We start from the raw sequence: 24,837 nt of genomic DNA on the forward strand, positions 1-24,837 counted from the left end.
ATTTTCCTAACATCAGAGAACTTTATTTGACGAGTTTCGATACATATTTCCAAACATCACAATTGTTCCCGAATTAAAATTATCCGTCAGTAGAAAAATGATTTCTGTAACGTTTCTGCCATAGTAATTGCACGTGCCGTGGTCCTCCACCAAAAATAACATTTCCAAATTCTCTAATTCGTAAAATATATTTTCCAATTGCAAGGGTCTCTTCTAAAATATTGAAATTGCCATTAATTTCGTAACAAACGGAGTAATAATCAGAGGAGCAAAAACATTGTCGTATTTATTCTAGTAGGGAGTCGAGTTCAACTTTAACCTAGTTTCGATGTGACCTATTTATTTAAGTGTAGAAATAATTAAACGTTCCTTACCCCTAGCGAGAGTTAGAAGTGTATTCAACAGGCTCGTTGATGTCATTCACTGTCATACGCAGCGGTTATGTGTAGAATTAGCTGTTGAGGATAACTAACTTTTTTTTGTTAGTATAAGGCTTTTGTAACTAGCTGGTGCAACGTTTTTTGTGTGAAGAAGAAACAAGTTTCTCAATATACTACTAGCACCGAAGGGGTTGAAAATTTGGTAAATAAATTACAAGCAGCCTCTCTTCATCGTACATAAATTGATGTGATGGAATCAAGACATGATTATTTTAAGTACCATTAGATGACCTGCCCGACTTCGTTCAAGGATAATTTATTATAGTACGTTAATACCATACCAGTTGGAATTGGGATCCCACCAACATCGTACAAACCTTGTCCTGACAATTACAACGAATTAAAACAAGAATTATCCAATTAGGCGCCGTAGCTTGAAAGTGATGCTCATATAAGTCTATGTTTATTTTTATAAATTAAAAATAATCGCCAAATACTCCGAAAAAATGATTTTGCAAACATATTGCTATGAATATACAACCCGGCGACAAGCAACCGGACTCTATCTGTAACGCGAGAACACATTCGTCATTACACCAAGTTTGACCGCAGTATATTAACAGCTCTTCGCCGTTTCGTATGTCCAATACAAACATAATTCCATTCCTAGCTTTCAGATCATGTTTACAGCGTTTGACCAGTACATACATAGCGGGTGGTAAAGGCTTTTCACACATCTCACGGGAACGCAACTCCGAACTCCGCTGCATCAAACACTACGAAGAAAAAGAAGCTGCAAAGAAGTTGTGTAGTGAGTTTAAAATGTATTATTTTTAGACTTAAAAGTCGACATATGGATACGATAACCATTTCAAAGTATAGTAGTGTTAGGGAAATTGTTCAAAACCTTATATTTTAAGACAACTCCGACTCTAACGATCGTTCTCAGTGTTGTTAGAACTTATGCAAAGTCAGCATCAAAACAATTATTTGTAAATGGCACATTAATTTTATTAACCTATGTCGGAACCGAAATCTCTGACTCCGTGGTAGTAGCGTTGTGACCATCTTAACCACTGCGTTACAAAGGCTGCCAGAGCCGTACATTTCAATTGCTAACGAATAACGATGCGGCCTTGTAATCGAGAGTGTGGCAAACCCTTTATCTATGAGCAAAGTTAGAGTCGGTATGACGGTCAGCCGACAGCCGAACGTGCTCTCCCAGACATGGTGTCAACAATGGAAACGCTTTTTAATCTGGTTGGTTAGTTAAACTGGGGTCAATATTTGCTACGTTTTGTGTGCTGGGATCGCGTTTTTTGGAGAGCCTCTTTATTTATTGACCTTTTGTATAAAATAAATACTTAATGTATTGATGGAGTTATACAACGAGAGAAATTTTGTGTAACTGGCCTGATGTATCTATAAAGGTCACTGTTGCGGTGCAAGTGACATACCAATAAGAAGAGTAATAACATGCTTTTTATTTTCCAATCTAATTTTTTTTTCATTGTCTACCTTTTATATTTTGCTAAAATGAAAATGGTATAGTAATATAACTATAACATTTTTATTATTTACACAAGAATATTAACGTTAAAAATAATTTTAAACTGAATTATACTATCTAATATACAAAATATAAATTAAAACAGTTACTTAGTTTAATTTTTCGAAAAATAAAATACGCTTAGTATTGTTAAATAAAATTAACATTTCCACCACAGGTGAGAAGCACTCAAAAGGCGCACATTATTCATCAAAGCCCCCAAACGTAGACGCCAATAAAAGAGCAAAAACCCCATTCAACAGATCAAAACGTATAGATCAGCGACTAAACCAAATAAACCAGCAACTCGTAAGGCAATTAAAACGTCCGCGTCAATGTAATTGAAACCGCACGCTCAAAGAACAAAATAACAAACCGTTGATGTCTTATTGGTACTTTGAATCGGAAATTAAAAGCTGTTCATGAATTAAACTGACTTTGTACCGCTGAGGTGGTGATTGCTATGCTGAATTAATGAATGAGAATCATTTATTTTAACTACTGCCCATAGATACCTTTACCTAAGTATACGTATCAAATATAAAAACTTTCTTGCACATTACGTTTTCGTGCGTTTGGTGGAGATTTGTCCGCGAAAGCTCAGGTCTCAAGTGTGGTTTTTTGTCAGGTCATAAAGTAATTGCAAAAATAGGTTTTCGTAATGTTGCAGTTTAGCTATGGTAGTCAACGCGTCGGCATATTCACGAAGCAGTACGGCCTATTCACAGTACTGTTAGACGGCTTTGACTACATGTTTGTAATATGTAGACTATGCCACAATAACACTAACATACTAGTGTCGATTATATATTGAAAGATTTTTGTCATGAATTCAATGAGGCCTAAATATGTGTATAGTTACGACTGACTGCTCCTGTGGCGCGGTCGGTAGTGTGAATGCCGCGCATGAGGTCGAATCCTGAGTCATGCTAAAAAGAATATCTTGGAGATTGCGCGGAATTAGGATGTTCAAATAGTGAATCTCCGTACCTCTGAGAGCACGTAAATTGTCGGTCCTGTGCCTGATGTCTCGCTGGTCATGTCGGTTTAGCCGTCCAACCAGGCTATGATAGTAAGAAAATTAAGAATGACCTGTGTATTGTGCACAAACTTCGACACTGTAAACAAAATAATAAAATGTAACATAATATTGACGATAAAGTTATATTTTGTCCACCATTTCATCAAAAACCACTGATTCCATCCTTGATCCTTTTTTCCAGCTAAATTAATTTCCCTTGTTTCCACAGAGATTAATCGCAAACCCTTCAATAGTTGACCATATTCTAAGAATTATTATTATCATATTATTTACTTAACTATTGATGTTAGGTGTAATTAGCGTACGTACTTCAAGTTACCAGGATAATATTGTTTTACCACTTCTCTGAATTCCTACGGACCTTTCCCGGTATTGGTAAGATACTGGTGGCCAATCACGAGGCTTAAATTGATTAATTGAAATATTGTGGATATAAACTAATATGTATTAACATAGCACACGCATTATTGCTTCGAAGAAGAAGACATCAAAACTCTTAATCATTTTTTTAACTTTTGAACAATAAGGCTAAGTTTATATGCGCGGAACTTTCGACCGCGCGGTACAATATCGGAGTAAACAGCTAGTATTGTCTACATCACCGCGTGGTAACAGAACCGAGAAACCGCGCGGTCCAAGAACTAGCGCGCGGGTCCTATCGCGATACCGTGCGTCTTGTACCGCTGGATCGAATGTTCCGCGCGGCTCCGCGCAATCATATGAACTTAGCCTAAATGTTTTGATCAAGAATATAATAGCGACGGCGTATACGTGGACTGATTTATTCTCAGCCAATTATCATTGTCGCGATGTTTGTTGTAATTAGCGTACGTACTTCAAGTAACAGGGATAATATTGTTTTACCATTTCTCTGAATTCCCACGGACCCAACTTCTTTCCCGGTATTGGTGAGATACCATTGGTCAATGACTTCGTCGCGAGGTTTCGGATTCAGTTCTTGGATGGAATAATTAACAAATTATGAGTACAACCGGGCGCTTAGCTAATATTATTAATGTGAGTTTGTAGTAATATACTATCTTTCATCATTTTAGCCTCGGGTTTGAACCTACATGGGAGGTGCCAACTTAAACCACTCGGCTGTCACAACTTTTTGATCATCCTTCAGACTATTTTTTATCTTAGCTATCGCTCAGCTTCTAGACTGAATACAGTCAAACAAATGTCGAAGCCGTAAAAGCCATCTAATAACAGAATTACATAGTAGCTCAGTTAACGAACACAATTTGATAAATCAATCAATACCTTTGTCCAGTCCAATATATCTAAGTGTATTGTCTAATAACATAACAGTTTTATCCCATAGATTTGTTCATTCGGTCTCGGACAAGGAAAAATCAGGGAAAATCTGTGATACGATCTTGTCCCTACGGTGGCTGTTAATCCACTTTGTGATCGGAGACAGGAACCTTGCATTACTTAGTTACCGGTGGAATCTACCTGTTTAAGTATAATGTATGAAGGACTACGGAATAATGGAGATCTTTTTTGTTTTGTACCTTGAATTTGGATGAAAAACTTGTAGAGTGATTTGATGTTCTTGATACTATTTGTATGTTGTATTGCCTTTGTATAGAGTTTTTGACATAACTTGAGAATTTAATAAAATTGATCCTATAAATGTAGCAGCATATGCGCCATAAATTGATTAATTGAAGTATTGTGGATACGATATGTATTAAGTTCGCATACGCATTATTGCTTCGAAGTAGAAGAAATCAAAGCTCTCAATCATTTTTGATACTTTCCAAAAATAAATGTTTGGCCAAGAAATATGACGAAACTATAACGTTTATTATAATATATCGCGACGGCGTATACGTATACTGATTTATTCTAAGTCAATATCATTGTCGCGAACAAGGACCCCGCACAGTAATTTATTTCAGCGGCAGCGTAGTAAGGCGGAAAATTATCAAACACCTAATAAAATATATATAAAGACATTCTCAGAACGACGTATTCATGTGGAATTTAATGAAAACCCCATTCGGTTAAATTACCCCCTTTGTAGGGAGCACACTGGTTTTATAATCTGTCTCTCGCATCAGTATTTAAATAGCGCGAAACACAATTTTATTTTTCAGAGCTTCTTGAGCATGCGCGGTGTGCCACAGTCCGTTTTTCCCCGGCTGTACCGGGCACTCACACAGACCAGCGCGTAGGTGATCGACGACGCACACATACAAAACAATGTACCGCGACTCAAATCACTGACACGCGTCTAGGATCACTCACACATTGAAGGCGCGTTGTCCGTATACAGTTTACGGACAGGGTTCCACGCACACATGGAAGCGCCAACCCTGGCGATGCTGTGTTCGTTAGTTAGTTACCCGCAAGGTGTCGTGGGAGCCAGACGTATTGTTGCGTCATTTTGACGTCTGACGTACGTCGAGTGCAGCGAAATGTGAAGTCGCGGGTCGTAAACCACGGAATATCCGAAAGTGATAAGATTTATGAGACATAATCAAGGCTCGCATTAAAAGTTCGTGAACAACTTTGTGTACTTACAAACTTAGTTCGGCTAATAGTTTTTTAAGTGAAGTGCTAGTGCGGTTTACTGTTAAAGTGGGAATTAATAAAAACAGGAAAGTTTAACCCTCTGTAGTGAAGTCAATTAATGTTTCTGGATTTATCAGGTAAGGTTTACAAGCTATATTATTTAAATAAATAAACATTAAACTGAAAAATTAAATTTTCAATTATTTAAATAAACTATTTTATACGCTCTAAAACAACGGTATTATTCATGGCCAATAAAACTAAACAGGATTAATCAATTCAAAAATTATGACAATATTTTATAAAGAAGATTACGATTTACTATTAAGTTAATAATATCTCAGAAAAGGCTTACTAATTACATCTTAATTAAACATGAAAGATTAAAGGGTAGGTATTTTGTACCAGTGATTTTATGTTTCATTTTACAAAAATACTTGGAAGTATTTTTGATTTCTGTTATTCGTAGAAATGGTCTGGAATGTAGGTAATGGCTGCGGTTGTAAAACGTTGGTATTCCCCGAAGCTATTAGATTACTATCGATTTTTACACTAAGCAATATTTTCTAAGAAGTGCCGAGTACAATGAAATTTACTGCCGTATTCGTACTATCGGAATTGCTTTCATGCGACTATATTTCACAAGATTTTAAGGTATTGTTTTCTAACGGTTTTTATTTACACATTTAAGCAATTTTTTGTAAGAGTAAGCAGATATTTTCTGGCTTTGAGTGTCATATTTTTGGTGTTAAGGAGGTTTATGATCTGCAGTTGTTTGATAAAAATGGTGAATGATGAAGGTTTGGGACATTAGATGACTCCTAGGTCTGTGCTTTCCTAAAAATATTAGATTGTTTTTAATTTTCACATATTTATATTTTAATTTCATTTTTACAATTTAAAAGGGATTAGATACGTCACTCGTCATATGCGAATAAAAAGATTTTAGTTTGATTTCGAACATTGTAGATTATAGGATTTAATTAAGTTTTTGGTTCTAAATGACGTCACGTGTGACGTTTACATTATTACCCGATAGAAGAGTGTGGTTTAAGAGGTTCATGTACAATATTTTTAATAACTTGTGTTTTATTTAGGTTGACAATTAAAGCCTTCTAATACTTATGTGTAGCTGATGAGACAAGCATTTCGTGAGTCAAGATTTTTTACCGTTGTTGTCCAATTCATTATTTTGATATTTATGAGAATCTAGTGAAAAAGGTGTTAATGATTCAAATATAAATTAACACGAACTTCAAATTTAGTTTAACTATAATATACTGCAGCGAATCCGTCACTTCCAAGTTAAACGTAGAATAATTTCCGTTGACCTTTCCGTGCCGGTTAGGGCAAAGAATTCGCGTTGATATTCGTAGTTCATGTGACCTAGATGCCTGCTACGCCGATAATGTCATCCATCTGAAGACAGTGTAAGGGTTAATCTTGTATTATGGCACGTTTTGAAGATTTTCATGTGAAACTTTTAGGATTATTAGAACATTTTATGAGTGAAAATCATGATTTTATGCTTAGACGTATCAATAATGTAATATAGTAGCTGGATGGCTATGGGGTAGGCAGGACAAATAGCTTCAATATTGGAATATACATCTAAAAATCAGATCTAGTTTCTACGGGGGTAAGCAAAGACCTATGAACGACGAATGCTACGATCTTTACAAACTTGTATCGCTTCATGCGCATCGTAGGGCTACGAGTACGCTTCTGACCTTTTCGTAGAACATCACTGATATAATAGATGCAAGCCAACGAAGAAAAGCTTAGGAATATTGATCATTATCACATATTATAGTGGTGTACAAAGAAAACAACGATATAAAACCTTACATGCCTAGGAGTTTTTTAAACAGTTTTGGAAGGAATGCTAAGACTTCAGCCCGTACTAGGCCGGCGCGGTGGACTCACGGCCTGAGTCTTTCTAAGTCTATTCGAGACCTTTCCCAACAGTGGGACAATAATGGGTTTTATTTACTTCTATTACGTATGCATTGGGATGTGTATGTAGTGATCTCCGAACGTTCTAAGCGCATCAAGTCGTTACCTGACTGCAAGTCAACTCGTGCGACGTCGATCTAATCCGACGTATGGCAGTCGCATGCTACATTGGGTATTACGGCAGTCTACGTGGGGTTAAGTCAATTACTATGTGTAGAATGTCTGGGAAGAAAATATAAATGTATAGTATCTTTGAGTTGAACTCTCATGCTAAAGATAGGCATCAAATAGCTGTAGAAAAAGGCAGGTGGAAAGAGGGAAGGGATGCCTTTGCTCTGTAGTGGGACAATTCGGCGAAAATAAATAAATAAATAGTAACTTTCAGATGAACTCAGTATAATGCAGAGATAGTCAGTTAGAAGATTTTATTTTATTAAACAACAATCTGGACATGATCTTGCTGTGATTACCGGAGAAAGCAAGCAACCGGGGGATCTAGAATTTGATGGGTGAATTGCCCAGCAATAGGACATTAGTAGATTAAAAGGATTTTAGTTATGCTTTGATTAGCTTATTAAATCATATAACTCAATTGATTTTTAAAAGCATGTAGACATGTCTTTGGTAAGACATACTCGTCATTACATACTTACTAACATTTTTAGCGTAGGTTGGTCGATAGACTATGAATGCCATGGGTGAAATCCCGTATGTATTCCCGGGTTACATTATGTTGTTAAGTAGTTTGAAATTCCTCTGCTTTTGTTTGTTAGAAAACTGAATTTGTATTAAATAATCACATTTACAGAAATAACGATAGTTTTCACACGTATTAAATACATGTTTCTAAATAGTTTGACTATGAATGCTATGTGTGAAATTCCGTATGTGTATCCGGGTCATATTATGTTGTGAAGTAGTATGTAAGTCCTTTGATTTCGTTTTACGTTTGAATGAATTTGTATAAAATAATCACATTTACAGAAAGAACGATAGTTTCCACTCGTATTAAATGCATGTTTCTAAATAGTTTGTATGGTTTTCTGGAGGTTATCTACAAAAAAAAAATATAAGTTTTTAATAACTTTTCGTCGATTTTGGTAGACGGCTTACTTCAAGTATGAAAGTGTATTAAGTATTAATTGTCCTAGACATAAAAAGTTTCGTGTCTTTGAAAACTTGACGGACAAAATCGTTTTCTCTTATAATTACAAGTTTGACTTTTTACTTGTAGCCGCTGGTCATACAAGGTTTATTTTAACTAATTGGAAAGGCCTTGGTAAATACAACCATTTTTCTTATTTATAGTATTGAATATACTTTCAGAAAGTCATATCTTTGAGTTTTTGATAACTTGTATAAAACTTTTTATGTCGTATTTTTGTGATGTTATTTTTTTATGATTTGTTATATTCGGGCGTGTACTTAGAAATGTATTTTATTTACAATTTATTTTTTGCTCATCATAAAAAATACTTAATTAGTATAATTACCGCATTAAGGTTTACCCTTATGTCGCGGGGACTTTTACAAGCATACAAACAACGGACACAAAGTACATACAAACACCAGACCCGAAACAACTATTTGTGTATTGCACAAATATTGGTTCCAAGTAGGAATCGAACCCCCGACTTCTCGACACACTGGTAGTGGCGTGGCATGGTGATCACCTTAACTACAGCGCTACGCAGACCATCCAATTACTAATCAAAACATATATTTTACTGTTTTATTTGTACCATTTGTTTTTATAAAATTCAGACACGAAGTTCTATTGAAAAGTAGTACTGTTGTTTATTTGCTAACTTACAATGTTAAAACATTCTCTTGCAACAAAGATGCAGAGGATCCTAAGAAGAATATTACTAATTATTAATACGTTTATATAATAATAAGCTGAGTAAGTGATTAATATCTTTAGTAAAGATCAATATAATCTCTGAGCAATAATATTAATATCTAGGTAGGTTTAATGAAACAATCTAGATTATAGATAATATTGAACTAGAGCTAAGTACCACTGCTTCACCTTAATCCTTGAGGTTAAAAGCTGTTTTAATCATAAAATTATAAGTGCCTAGACTAAATCTAAAAGATTTAATTCAAAAAATAGTATCAAGTAAAGCTAGAAGCCATTTAAAAGTTTATAAATAACAAAACTTTTCAATAAAATATATTACCAGTCAAAAAGGATATGGGCCACTGTCAGACTTCCACTTTCTCAATGTTAAATAATCTATTTTCTAGATAATATAGACAGGTAATGTATGAGAACAACTGCCACTATTCCGTCTGATAAAGCAATGTGATGATTATCTTGATTTGACCTCCAGTTTCTGAGGTACATTTAACGGTTGCTTATCTATTCAATAGCATTTTTAAACTCATATTGAGAACCAAGTATTAGTATTTTCACTATAAAAGAAGTTAATTTAGTATAAACACTAATAAACAGGGATTAGTAATGGATATATTTATCAATCAACTAAATAAACAATATTGTCAGCATACCTATCAAAAGTTAGACGATCGATTCGGCTTAAGATGCATTAAGATAGAAACGTTGGCAACATAACTTTCAATAACAACTTAGACTTAGCGATTCATAAGACAACCGAACTCTCAACTATGCACTCAAAGGCTTAAGCCAAATCCACACAGCCACAATACAAGAATTTAATCATAAATATATGAAATAATTCACGAAAGGAGATAAGAAACTAATGAGACATATCTTTGAAGCTCCAAAGGTTTCAACAAAGAGGATTTCGAGAATAGAATATGTTTTGTCAAAGGACTAGATTTAGATATGGATCTATGTACGGTACTTTAATCTGGAAAGGTCAAAGAAGGTTAAGCGAGACTTGGAATACATAAAATTTTGGACAAATTCTCCTCAACGAAACCTAAAAGATTTGAGATGCCTACAGTTGCTAGATATTAAAATAGACTATGAATATTACATTTGAATAAACATTCTATTATTTACTGAAAGAAAAGATGAATAATGTGATACAATATCTAAAAGGTGTGAAATTAAATCTGAAGATGTACTCAGAAATCTCTAGACCTAAAACGAAATAAGGTTTCAATATAAGTAAAAAGAGCGTTACGTTTCCAATTTTGGACTAAAACAGAGATTTTTTCACGAAGAAAATCTCAATTATCCACTTGCCAATCTGGAGAGCGAATCTTAGAATCTTTAGAGGAACGAAGTTTCTAATTCGATTATCTAATCATGAAAAGTCAGGAACTAGGGAAATTTTAATTTATTTCGGAGTCTCATTAGCCACAATAAATCTTTGATGGAGTTGTTTGTGCTAGAGTGATTAATTGGAGAAGAATTTGGATAAAATGTGCTATCTTACAATAACGTTCAATACCTTAGATATTGTTCTCCCTCACTTCTCTTAAATTAGACGTTGTTATTTGTGATTTAACTTTAAAATACAATTTACAATCCATCTTAAATATTGATTTTCTTCATAAGTTCAAGCAGAATCGTGAATAATACAAAATCAAGAGCTCTTCAATCAAAAACCGAATATTAATAGGACTTAGTCAACCAACATGCTATTACGCCTTCTCGTCCCTCGCTTTCAAGTTTGTCGCCAGTTTATCAACCCACGCCTTTTCTGAATGAAATCGTTACTGCAGTTTTGTGGGTGTTAGTATCTACAAGATTTATATTTTTACGCTATATTTTATACAGTATGTTGCTAACTTAGTGCCAACAAGATTTGGCGCAGAATAAAATTCACAACTTAATAAGAAAAGTCTAGAAACTGAATTGAAGAGATACTGAAACTCATAGAAATGTATGTGCAAAGGTCGTTCCGTAATCTCTTCCGCCTCTCGGTACGCGAAAGGGTGATATTACGAGGGAGCTCAATAAATCTGAGATATAGCGTAACAGTAAAAATATATAATACTTACATATTTTATGAAGGAATATTTTTGGAAAGTGAGTAAAATCAAAATTGCTCTCTAAATGCTTGCCTAATTAATCACATGAATATTTTGCTAACTGCAGTAACAAATTGTGGTTTGCCACAATTGAATTTTCTGCTCTAGTGAACACTTTTAGAAATAACGACCACAAAAATCATTAGTTCGAAACGTTACACATTATCATTTAACTATTTACCCTACACACAATTAGTCATATCTATCTAATATGTCAAATATTTCATTATCTGTATCTGGTATACCACATAACTCAAAAACTGTTTCATACATGCCAGCAATTTCGTTGACATGCAACTTCTAAGCAAATATGACGTCATGTTCCCCTAAATTTCATAATCGCAATCTTCTATAGTGAGAAGCAACCGACAAACATTTTGCTTCCCTCTTGTCAACGTCTCATATGACAAACAGAGCCGCGGGCTAAAGTGTGCTGAGTAGAGTAATATATCCTATATTCTTTTACGTCGGATCATATTTGAGGAGTAAACGAAGCGAGCTCAGATTGCTCTTGTTGGATTCGAATTTGTCGTTCCTTAGTTACCTCACTATATTTACGTCGACGACTTGTCAAGAGTTCATTTGTATGAAGAGCGTTTGGTATTTTGCTTTGTACCATATGAGTTTTCTTTCGTTCAGAGGAGAGTCTTTTCTAGAGCTTTTGAGTACGGCAGATAATATGGATATAATAATATATTTGTCAAATAGATTATTGTACAACATGTTTTTAATCGGTATTTCTATGTAGATTTGGTTTTGCTACCATTGAACCATTTTAGCCGCGTTTTTTGCACTATTTTTATGCAAGGATTTAACTTCAATATTTGCCGTTTCTGCAAATATTTATCATAAAATATTTTTCTCCAAAATTTTAATTCATAATTTTTATTTATAAAGTGGTATCCATTTCCATTTGGGTATAATATAGAAAAAAATATTTTTATTTTTATTCAACGCTGGTTTTTGTTTTTATAATTTCTATGCCGTATTTTTTTAACATCGATACATTTTACCAATTACTTGTTTTTTTAACAAAACCTTCGACTGCTCATCAAAATATCAATTCTGATATCAGAATACCCATTTATTCAATTAAAAATCATATTTGGAGAGTTTTGTGTTTTGCTTTCTGGAACATTGAAAATATTTTTTTCCTTTTCATTTTATTAAAACATTTTTATGACTTGTTTAACTGATTTTTTTATTCCATAAACTGCCTTTTGATTTGCATCAAGTTTTTATAATTTCCGTTCTAGGACTCTTACTTCAAAAACGGATATAGGTATAACTAGGACGATATGCAAAAATAGTTGAAACTTTGAACGTCATTCAGAAACTAAGACAGTTAGAACTTGGTTTTGGCAAAGGTACCATGTAAAGTTTTAAGATATTACCACAAGTTTTACTCACTTTATATCCTATCCTGCAAGCTCGATGGAAAACAACGATCAAAGCACACCACTACATTTTGCCGGAACCATAATGAGATTTTAATTGCTTCTACCTTTCTGCTTTATAACTTCTGTACTATCAGCATCTTTTGCCTTATTAATATTAATTGCTAGTTTATTTTGCTTTACAAAATCGATAGCTACGACCCAGTTTAATTACCTTACAGCAGCTTTATTTTTAAGGTTTACTTATGCAATATTGAGTAAGATAAGTTGGCAAACGCTACAGCAGTAAGGCCACGGTTTTAAGTTATTTTATTTTGTTTATACCTCTATATTATGATCGTTGATATTAGTTACTTTATGCATACAAATGTTGACAAAATAATCAGTAAGAAGCTGGCACATTTTTTTTACTATCTGTCGAGTGATTTAGTTTTCTTGTTTATTTACCAATTACTGCACCGTTCTTAAAATTGGCATAATTTCAGAATAGTCAGTATGGCCAAGAAACAATAAATAAAAATCGGCGCGGTAATCTAAAATCTATGCATGACTTGTCATGATTCAAGAGCTAACTAAACATTGGATCAGGCTCTGAATAGAAGTAGCCTATTTAAAACAATCCTTCATTTAACTAGAACAGTTTCATTTGCTTATTTGACAGCGTATAATAGCAAATTAGTCGCGATACACGCTTCGAACTTGTTGTTGATTGAAAGTTTGTAGGTTTTCTCACCACACTGAGTTGTTTCATAACAGTGTATTGTGAAATGCACTCCGGGTACACGGCTCAAATTAACCTGGAATACGTTCATCTATGGAACTTTGTTGGGCTGTTTATTTACCTGTTTTATCTCCTGCTGTAGAGATAGTATTGTGGGTTTAAGTTTTCTATCATTGTGAAGCTAACTCTAACTATATAGGGGTTAAGTATTTTTGAACGCTAACTTAATGTGTAAAGATATGTCGGTCATGAAGAATTAAGAAAATACGACTGTAAATAAAATCGTAGAAGATAAAGAAGATATTCATCATACACTATTTTAACATAAACTGATGACGTAGAACAATATTGTTATTATTATGCCAGCAATTCCAATTCTGTGATTTTACTTCTTACAGAAGGTAACAAAAGTTCTCAGATTGATCTTTTAAAAGAATAGTAAAGATCCAAAAATATCCATTAAACAATCTCGGCTACAAACTAGAAGTTAGATAATTAATTCAGAAATAGGCACACTGTCTGCTGGTAAATCTATTTTATCTATCCAGATAAATCTTACTAATAAATTTCCGAGACTATTTTTGCCCAAATATTAAGCTAAAAGATAAAAAAAACTTTTATAAGATAACGAAGTATTTAAAGTTCTGGCCGCGGCCAAACGATTTAAGTTTTTGGTATGGAATTAGATGTTGAGGCATAATTAAGTTGTTCGTGTAATAATCCTCTAAAGCTTAGTTGGGAACTTAAAAGGAGATTTTTTCGGACTATTATTTAAAAGACTAATTTGTCACTTGTAATTTAGCTATTCTGATACCCAGATGTGAATGAAAAATGGTCGTTTCCTTTGAACAAGAAAGTAATTTGACTTAAACATTTTGTTTATGAGACGGCTTTACATAACATAGCTAATAAAGAACTCGTTAGATATGGCGTCATGTGTGTATATTCTAGTTTTTCTTGAAAAAATAGTTATATGTGCTTATATCTTCACACTTTACATATGCAGTTTGGCGCAGTGGTTTAAGCGGTCACCTCGCCTCAATAACCATAGCGCCGGGTGTGATGGGTTCGAATCCCACCCGGGACAAATCTTTGTGTGATGAGCACGATTATTTTTTCTGAGCCTGGATGTTAATGTATTTATATAAGTATGTATTTAGAAGTATATAAGGACAAGCTCTGCTTAGTTTGGAAGCAAATGACCGTCAATATTATTTATTTATTAATAATCTGTGCTTATATCTTATTTATAAACAACTCCTTTATAAAGTAAGAGGCTATATATACCAAATCGCTTTGCAATTTCACAAACTGTATTTTTTGAAGCCCTATCAAAATTTTGTTATTATCGCCAGTTAACAAAATGGAAGTCTCTCGACAATTTAAGACACTTGATATCGTTAAAAGAGTTGAGATTTAACCGTGTCCTTTAACGCCCACGTTTTGAATTTAAATAAGTAACAAATAGCTGTTTCACTGAAGGCCAAGCGTTAATACTTAAGCTAGCTTTGAAGTATGACGCTACAAAGTTACTGGTAATTAAAATTTTAATATATTATCTTGGAAGGTTTTAAGAGGTAAGTTTCTGCTACACTTGAGAATTGGGACAGGAAAGTTCATTGGCTTTTGATAGATAAAAAAATGACAATTTTCTATAGCGCGATGTGGTTATTAATTATAGCGTGATGTTCTACAGCCTTTCATAATAAATGGACTTATAACATAAAAATGTTTTTTTCAATCCAAACAAGTAGTTTCTGAGATTACCGGGTTCAAACAAACAAATAAACTCTTCAGCTTTATATTATAAATATAGATGTAACAAGAGACAAAAGAAACTAGAAATATTTATCTTTTTAAGAATATCTTGTACCTTGTCTTGTACTGAAAATTGATACATTTCTATTACCAACACTTTAACTCGACAGTTGATTAGAATGTATTATGAACTTCTGTTGGTCATTAACTTTTATTTAAATAGTTAAAGCACATAATAGTAACATTCACTAGAATATTAAAGACATTTAACAGAATTAAGTCGGTCATCTAACTAGACATCGTTGCGTAGGTCTTAATACGCGTGAACGTAATTCTATCACCATTTACGAAACAGAATTTCATGTCGGGTTATACTGAGAATTTCCTCTATAAGATTTTGCTAGCTTTGGGGTCGAGACTAGAATATCTGAAACGTTAGTATCTAAAGCAATTCTCGCCGCTAGGCTTGTACAGAATATTGTTATTTTTATGGTAATGTTGTATGATCGCCAATACGAATGTTATGTACAAAAATATAATCCTGGGTTATTTTTAGATTTGCTATATTGCTGTTGAACAATAATTTTAATAATAATGTTTCAATTTTATATAGAGTTGCCAACCAACACTAAACCAATGCGATAGATTCGAATTTTAACACCATCCTACCACATTTAGCAGTTAAGGGTAAACTGCTAAACGTGGTAGGATGGTGTGCCCAGCAGTACGATAGTCATGAGATAAAAAATGATTTAACTTTTTTTGGAAAAAAATACAAGTTTCACAAATTCAAGTCTATATAAAAAAATGGAGCCAACAATAAAATTATGAAATTTTCGCATTACCTTTATGCAATCTCTCGTTTACTCTATTAAATCATTTACCACCTCATTGAGCATGAGAAAGAAAGGTTCAAACTTCAAAACTGAACTTCGTCAAAAACAATTCGAAAGAATTAAATTTCATCCCATGATTTAGATCTTAGCAAGATCCTTTAATGATCCAAGAAACGTCAAGAATTTTGCCATCGGATTCTTTGGACCCAGAAATATTTGTTTCTCTTCAGTAATTGCACTGACCCCAATCGAATCCCTTCTTTCCCCATTGTTTTATCGCTCTTGATTTTGTAAATTCTTTTAGCATTTGATTGAGGATGGAATGTTGCGACTTTTCGTCTTCTCTTCATAAAAACGACTTTGAGATCATTGGCCTTTCGACTTTCAGTGAGTACAATTTAGAAGCAAATAAAATTAGCGCAGACGATTTCAAATGTAAATTAATTATTGTTTCTACAACGTCATATAGTTATCGTCTGAATCACTAATTTTCATTAGCAGTCTTAGTTCGCTACTGCTAATTATTGTATGTTTAATATCAGTGTTGTTGTAGGCTTATAGCTCAACAATCAAATCGAAATTTATTTTAAAGTGTAAATAACATTTAAGACTGTTTTAACGAGCCGCCATTTTGTTTCGAAGCATGTTTGTTCATAATCTTCGAGAACATTCTGCGTCTCACAAACGCGGTCTATTTAATTACTAAGAGCTCACTATAACACAATTTTAATTAATTATTTGTTTGTTTGCTGTCTTTGAGATTTCTTCTTGTTATGTATTTTCGCTTCAAACGTCTTTCCTGTGGTTTAGAATGTTGAAGTAAATAAGTCGTCGTTGTATCTTCTTAGGCTTCTTAGGGAACAACCTAATTTAGGATTGTCAAATAAATATCATTAGCAGTAATATGTAAAATAGAGTCTCTACGTGGTATTTTTTGTTAAAAGTCGAATAATGAATTCAACTTATTAGTGAAAGAACCCACCAAAAGCATGTCGCATACGAAGACAGCAATGACATTAATAATTGAAACAAAATCTCACAATCAATAGCAATCTTTATCAGAAAACAATTCACAAAGCCTTTAACGTTCAATCGCTATTACCGTATAATTGCAGTTAGCCCGCAAACTATTTTTATTTGCTAAACATTCCAGCAAAGAAAACCTCCGCTAAGAGAAAAACAAAGGTAGGTAATTGGCAAAATAGCCTCAGTCTTGAACACTGGAATAAGCCGTGCTTAGAATAATGTTGTTGCGCTGCACTAGAAAATCACAATAAGTCCCTTAAGTGTTGGAGAAAATAGTGTTTTAGCGTAGTCAGTATGAAGTGCCTTCAATTTGTGGACTGAACGGTTTTAATACTTTGTAAACGAAGTGGTTAGTGTTCTTGATACTTTTGATTTTGAATGTAATATTTTAAATTCAAATTGCTTTATTAGTTTGTGATGTAAATTTGGCTCTTTAACTGGTGGTTTTAGACTTGATTATCCCCCGGTTTCTGAAGTACATTTGGCGGTAGTTTATCTATTTAAACTCATATAAAAAACAGTTCGAATAGATAAACTACCGCTAAATGTGCCTCAGAAGCCGGGCATAAAAGAGTCGCAATATGTATTTTACTCGTCCAAATTTACTCCACGTTTATTAATATTGCAACTAATGTTTTAAATAGGATTATTTTTTGTATTAATGTAGCCTAAAATTATAAAACACCATGTTTAAATCATATCAAATTGGATTAAAGTAGGATTTTTACGTTTCATAATAATAAACGTAGCTGTGACGACGAATAATATTATGAAAGGTTATAATCCTGCGGGACTTGCATTGCATGTTACGGTCCCAAAGAATCCCTAAGGCATAATATTCTCGTCTTGTCAATGATGAATATTTGCATATACATAACCCAGTGGTCTGTATTATACACAAGCGTACCGTACTTCTGAAAACTACTTCATAAGTGTTGCACCGAAACGAGTATTACTTTGTAGCGTCTTTGTAATCGTGTAGTTTTATTAAGATACATTAATTTAATGAAGCATATGAAATGAAGTATGTTTGATGATAAGGACCAAATGTCTGGTGTAATAAATTGTATTTTATTAGTACGCGAATTAATATTATGTATTATTGAGAATAAAAAAAGGGTAGATTTACGTGTTCAATTGTGTTCAACTTTTTTTGGACTAGGTTTTTAAATTTTGGGAACAAAGCTAGGACATTGAACTAGCCTAACAAGGTATTAATTTTTCTTTAAAAGTTTGGAATACTAAAATTTTATTACAATAAATTAGTAGTTTCTCCTCCCACGTTCTGCCTTAATGACAAGAGCCTAGTACTTCGAAAAACTATTAATTTAATAGAAACCCGATACAATTTCTTAAACATTCACTAACTTCTTGCATTAACAAAGAAAAACTATGAAACAAAGTGCAGATTGCCTCCATTTATATGAACGGTTTGCAATTCAACTTAGAACAAAGTTTAAGAGTTGAAGAAGAAAGTTTTAACAATCAGCTTAAAAACTATAGGGGTTCATAGAAAATTGATGCTCAGTTACACTAAGTTTTCCAGATGGAATAGAAGATTTATAAAAGAATAAACGGACTTGTCTCAAGTGAAGAACTGGTAATTTAATAGTTATAATTATTAAAATAAGAAAATCGCGAATTTTCTCATTGACTTATTCAGTTATGACATTTAATTGTTTCGCGTTTGATTATCGTTTGACAGTATGTTATTCGGTATCAATAACTATGAATATTTCCCCAAATAAATTCCATATTCCAAGGAATTGATAATTGAGTACAATTTTACAGATTGCCACTCCTTTTTTATTATGTTGTTTAACGCCGATTTTTATTTTAGCCAAATTTTTAAGCTTTGATTTCCATCAGTATTATGACGAGCTGTCTCCAAAGACTCAAATCCTCATGAAATTGATTGTAAATTTGTAAACATCAGAGTTTTTCTTTGTCGTTCCTTCTGTTCAAAAAGTACCAAGATAAAATCAACAGTAGAGATAAACACGGGTGGAAAAAATATTTTTGAGTGTTGGACGCACGATGAAAATTATGTAAGCCGGGCCAAGGGAAGCCGTGAATTTTTTATTACAGAGTTTTGAAACGACCGGAGCATCTGATATTCTTTGTTTTGTGGGACAGTGTACATGGTGGGTTACTATTTGAATATTTTAAGTTAACTAGTTAAAACTGGTGTTAGTTTTAACGAAGGGAACTAGTATTCTGATGGTTTTCGCCAAAAATAATACTGTAGGCAACTACCGTGTTATTTTTGTGACTTACAACGTGTAGCAGTAATGCTATTTTCCACAGTCGACACAAATGGAGTTTGATATTTAGAATGTATCTTAATGAAATTAGTTCCAACCCCATCCGCTAGGGGCGCTGATCAGGTTTTCATACATAATTAGTCGAAAATTCGATATCGGTAATCGATTATGGTAGAAAATCGCGGTATTTTAATTTTTTAATAGGCTTTGTGTTTCAAAAGTCAATGCGATTCCATGCTTTTTAAATATGCCTAGGTAAGTAAGGATAAGTAGGTATGTCTAGGTCGGCATACCTACTTATCATAGTAGGCATTTACAAGTACGCAGTAAAGTTGTGCTTTAAGTCTATTAGAATTTTATGAAGCATTACTATAAAGTACTTAAAACATCTCACGCGTTAAAATAAAACTTATTCAGCTACGCATTTCTTTGAATTTAAATTCACACTGAATTTGAAATCAAATTGAAGCATTTAGTTGAGACGTTTAAGATTACACCGAGATTTTATTTAATTTGAAAATAAATAAAACTGTTACTTGTGTATTGGCTGTTTATTTCTTAATACATTTAAATTCTCAAATTTTCTTTTTTGCGAAGCTCAACTGATTTTCGTAAACGTTTAAAAAACGGTCTTGATTTTTTTTTAATTGCACGAAATATTATTAATAAATTTAATGATTACGTTAATAGTAGAAGCCAAAAATTGGTGATGATTATTTGGATTTCTATTTATGAGTGAGATACATATGTAACTTTAACATTGGAGTTAGTAGTACTAAATATTTTGTGTCCGTGATTTATGCTGCTATCTTTATTACGATATTTTTTATTCTTGGCAAGATTTATCAAAATATATATCTGAATATTTTCCGTTGAAAATAAAGGTAAAGAAATACACAACTATTAAAATGAAACTAGTAAAGGTTACGTTTTCATCTCAAACTTTAATTGCTACGAGATTTTTATTTTAATTTTAATACATCTCTCGACTCTAGTTGTACAAAAGGTGGCGAATGCAATCTACAAAACATGTTTTTGTTGAAACTTTTTCGTCCTTCAAGATTGCAATCGCTTAAGGGATATCAAGCAGTTGTTTTTTTTTATTTAGATCTTTATCTGTCTTAGTGTGGTCGACTGCCTTGAACGGCAATGCATGTGACTAAAGATCTGTAGAATTTAATTATCGAGCCATGTAGTCATTACAGAAACACACGCTTAAATTAAGTTTTCTTAGAACTTCTTAACGCAAACACTACATCTACATATGTAGATTTTTAATGTGCACTGAATTTAAAAACGAAGCTTTTTGTTCCAAGGAAATACATTTTTAACGTTGTGTCTGGTCATAATGTTCAGCTATTTATAAAGGTGTTTTTCATTACACATACATATTATCAATGTGACGCAGATATACTAAGACAAAATCGTTCGGTCGGTGACTCAAATAGTTTGTTTCTGTAGTGTCTAGACAAAAGTACCAGCTTAATAATATTATTGTGTGAAAAAGACACATTTCATAAAACAGTTGACATTACGTCCGACCTCTCTCGTTTCACAAGTTCTTTGTCAAACATAATAGTATCATCAAAACGGAGTCCAATTTAATTTCAACTAAAACTAATTAAATTAAATTTGTCACAAAATATTCTCGTAAAATTAATAATATTCAGAAAGGCGACTTCAAAAACTAAGTACTGAGTTTAAAGTTACTGATATCAAATTACGAAAATGTTAATTTTGTTTTTGGTGACATAACCATTTGTTAATATCCAACTTATTATTAAAATACAAGACTGGAGACGTGTTAATGACCTTAGAAAAGATCTGCCTAAGATCTTTGGGAACTTTATATAATTTGCTAGGCCTCCAAATACTCCGATCACCTCGTTCCTCCACATACTATATAAGCAGTTTTTTAACACGGTCATCTGATTCTAAATTGAACAGGGCTTGGATTATGGTAACCAGATAACTGATAAACGAACTTATACATACCAGGTGCATACTATTTTATGCAGATACATTTTCAATAATAGATACCTTCTCTTTTCTCTCAAATAAAATATAAGAAATCGCGAAAAAATACATACATTTGTTCCACACGGAAAAAAGAGTATATTTTAAACTCACCTGCGTTACCTTTTAGAGATAACAGTGTTATGTGAAAAAACAATTCGTGAAATAATATTTTTCATTCTCTACTTCTATACATCATTCAGGTTTATACCATCGTAAAATTCTAAGCGTAAACTCTCAAACTTCCAAGCATTCAGTCATTTAGACTAAACGCACGCATTCACTCAAATTACTGTCGAAACTTCTTACTAACATGGGAACAAAAACTAGGTTTTGTTGGTACATAAAAGAAATAACTCAGTACAAACAGCACTTGGTTGTTGAGTAAAGCGTAAAGTTTTACTATTGACACTGATAAGATAATATACATTAGTACTGACGAATGAGGGTTTTTGAAGTTGTAGGTGTTTTATTTTTTTTTACTCTAAACTTAGAACGTATGTTTTTTGAAGTGAGAGACTTTATGGGGTTTAAAATGATTATTTAAGCTTATTTTAGTTCTTTACACTGTATGTAATAGAGGATAAAATTATTTCAATAATAAATGTTTTTTAGTTTTAGACATCGCTTCGAGACAAAAACAATATTCGTCGCTTCAATGTTTTTATATTACCTATTTTTAACGTATTTAAAACGAAAGTTTAAATTTAAATTTAACCTTTACATTTATTTACAGCATGATATTTTTCTTCAACAGTGCTGGTAAATAAAATGGCAAATGACATGATAAAACGATGATAGTAAGGTAAATTTTATCTACAGTTAAATAACTCATCATAGCAAGTTACAGTCATTTTATATCGTTACTGCTGTTTGATGGCAAGTTTCGAGATCGACCTTTTTAAGTGCCCTCTGAAGCAGAAAGGGTGGTTAGTTCAAATACCACTATGCGGTCATTCATTCATAGACTGACCACGGCGGAAATTCACAAAGCTTATTGATGGGTTACCGATCACTTGAAGTGAAATTTATTTTGAATAACGCTTCTTTTAACTATTAAATGTATGTTATACTGGCTGAATGATGTGATACTATAAATAAATTGATTTTGCATCAACTTCCAAAATTTAAATTGGTTGTCTGTTTTTATAATTCTGACATTATGTTCTATTTTAAACAATATAGTAGAAGAGTAATAAGCTTAATTTTTTTTCATATACATATTTACGTAATATCACACCTTTTTCCCTTAGGGGTAGGCAGAGATCAAGGAACGCCAATTGGTAACGATCCTTACCGACTTTTCTTGCCTCATTCACATCCATACATCTTGTCATATAGGACCGCCGGTGAATATTTTTGTTTTAATAAATAACTTATTTCTGTTCCACGTGTGTCCTCGTTATATCAAAACAAACTATATTTAGATTAATATGAGTACAGGAAGTGATACTATTGATAAATCATTATTACTTTGTACACAATTCATTGAAAGTTATTTAGATACAATCCGAATTCCCATTACAAAATTTAAATTAAGCAAGTTGCGTCACAATTCGCAAACGAAATTTTCATTTAATTTTCATTCTCTAACAAGCATGAACGGGGAATTTCCGAATAAAACAATTCCTAATTTTTCTCATTGGGAAAAACGTTACGCCAATAAAAACTGAATCGCCTTTTAGACCCAGAAAATGAATAATTCCTTCCTTCGTTTTTCTCTTTATACAGAAATACATTTTCTGAATACTTACGTTAATTATTGGAGTAAATGGGGAAGGGAAATTAAAAACATTTTCGCTAATAGAACGCTTAGACGAAAATTGTTATTAAAATGCTGCAATGCGGAAGAAATCATAGTGACGTTTTTGTGTCACGTACGTTTATAGACAATATTTAATTATACATTGTCATTAAAATATTGTCACGTTCATCGCACAATTCTCTGCGCTCTTGCGCACTATGGACAACCGGCTGGCCATCGACAAATTTTGTATGAAATTTTGATCAGCGCCTCTAGCGGGCGTCGTTGGAACTAATTTTACAGTACATTTTAAATATCAAGCCTTCGGTGCTCGATAGTACCGAGTGAGAATATAAGTGATCTCTTTTGTTCAATCATGGGAAAAGAGGGTCATAGTGAAATAGGGACATTTTTTTTTTTTAAGAAGGCCTAATAGCACTTATCGCTAATATCAACGAAATTTATTAAAGAAAATAAATTTTCCATAAAGAACTTCCGTTTAATGGTACTAATTAACAGTTCTTTTAAAAATGATTTACTAACACTAAATAATCGCCATAAATTTTCTAATTAAACATTAACAATAGTCACGTATGCTGATGCGTCTGTGAAATATTTACATTATAATTAAATAAGAAACTCAATATTGATATCTAAAACTTATGATCCGAATACAGTATAGTTCAACGAGTCTATCACTTCTATTCAACCAATTAAATAACTATGAAATCTCATCTTCCCATCAATTTCACTAATTCGAATATCAGCCTTTACATAGCAGAGGCGTGTAATCAAATCACGGCTATCAAAACAATTAACTATTGGACAATAACAATCAACGCTTGATCAATTGCTCACATTACAGTGCCCTCAAGCATTTTGATCGTGTAATAAGAGGTTACTGATTATGGTTCAGTGGTTTGGATTACTATTATATCAATAAATATAACTATTTGTACCTAAGCTATGGAATATTTGATTCTACAAAATATTTACAGTAGCGCAATTCTCTACATTCGATACTGTTGAGAATCGAGTGTTTGACATGTGAAATGTACTGCCAAAATAGTTCTTATGGAGCCCGCTAGAGGCGCTGATCAAATTTTCGTGCAAAATTTTTCGATAGATAGCTGGTTATCGATAGTCGACAGTGAAGAGAAAGTAGAATACCGAATTTGTTAAGTATTTTCAGTTTAACTTTTCAATCCTTGAATTTTAGAAACCAACTTGAAGGAGTTGTTAAGAAAACTTTATTTATATGAAAAACAGAGGTCTATTCAAGACGAATCACACACATAAAATACATTAGAATTATTCTACCCATGATATGGAATCCATAATTGATGCTATACATACTATCATCAATGATAACAAGAAGTAGATTTGGAGATAAAGAAATGACGGTTCTGTATTTTAATAAAGTAAAGCTGAACAAAGCGTATACTACCTATATAGTAAATATTTTTACTGCGTACCTGACGTAATCCGTCAGTCAGCCCTAACAATATCTAGTAAAGATGATGGAATACAATATTCTTAGACGGGACTAAACGGCCTACGTTGAGGCTTATGTTATTATATGAATGGTCGTAGGACGCCTGACACGGTTGAAAGGAAAATGTTTTGTGTAGAATGTAAGGGTTTGTTTCCTTG

The 24,837-nt window shown here is 33.0% G+C and overlaps 1 protein-coding gene across 1 annotated transcript in view; it reads left to right on the forward strand.

The window, feature by feature from the left end:
* Positions 1–5,336: 5,336 nt before the first annotated feature.
* LOC142983238 (zwei Ig domain protein zig-8-like) overlaps positions 5,337–24,837 on the forward strand; it is a 144,630-nt gene continuing 125,129 nt past the window's right edge. The window contains exon 1 of the mRNA XM_076130148.1: positions 5,337–5,634. The gene's annotated coding sequence lies outside the window, so the exon portion shown is untranslated. The remainder of the gene's footprint in view (positions 5,635–24,837) is intronic.

The sequence above is a fragment of the Anticarsia gemmatalis genome, chromosome 23 (assembly GCF_050436995.1).
Source record: "Anticarsia gemmatalis isolate Benzon Research Colony breed Stoneville strain chromosome 23, ilAntGemm2 primary, whole genome shotgun sequence".
Taxonomy (NCBI): domain Eukaryota; kingdom Metazoa; phylum Arthropoda; class Insecta; order Lepidoptera; family Erebidae; genus Anticarsia; species Anticarsia gemmatalis.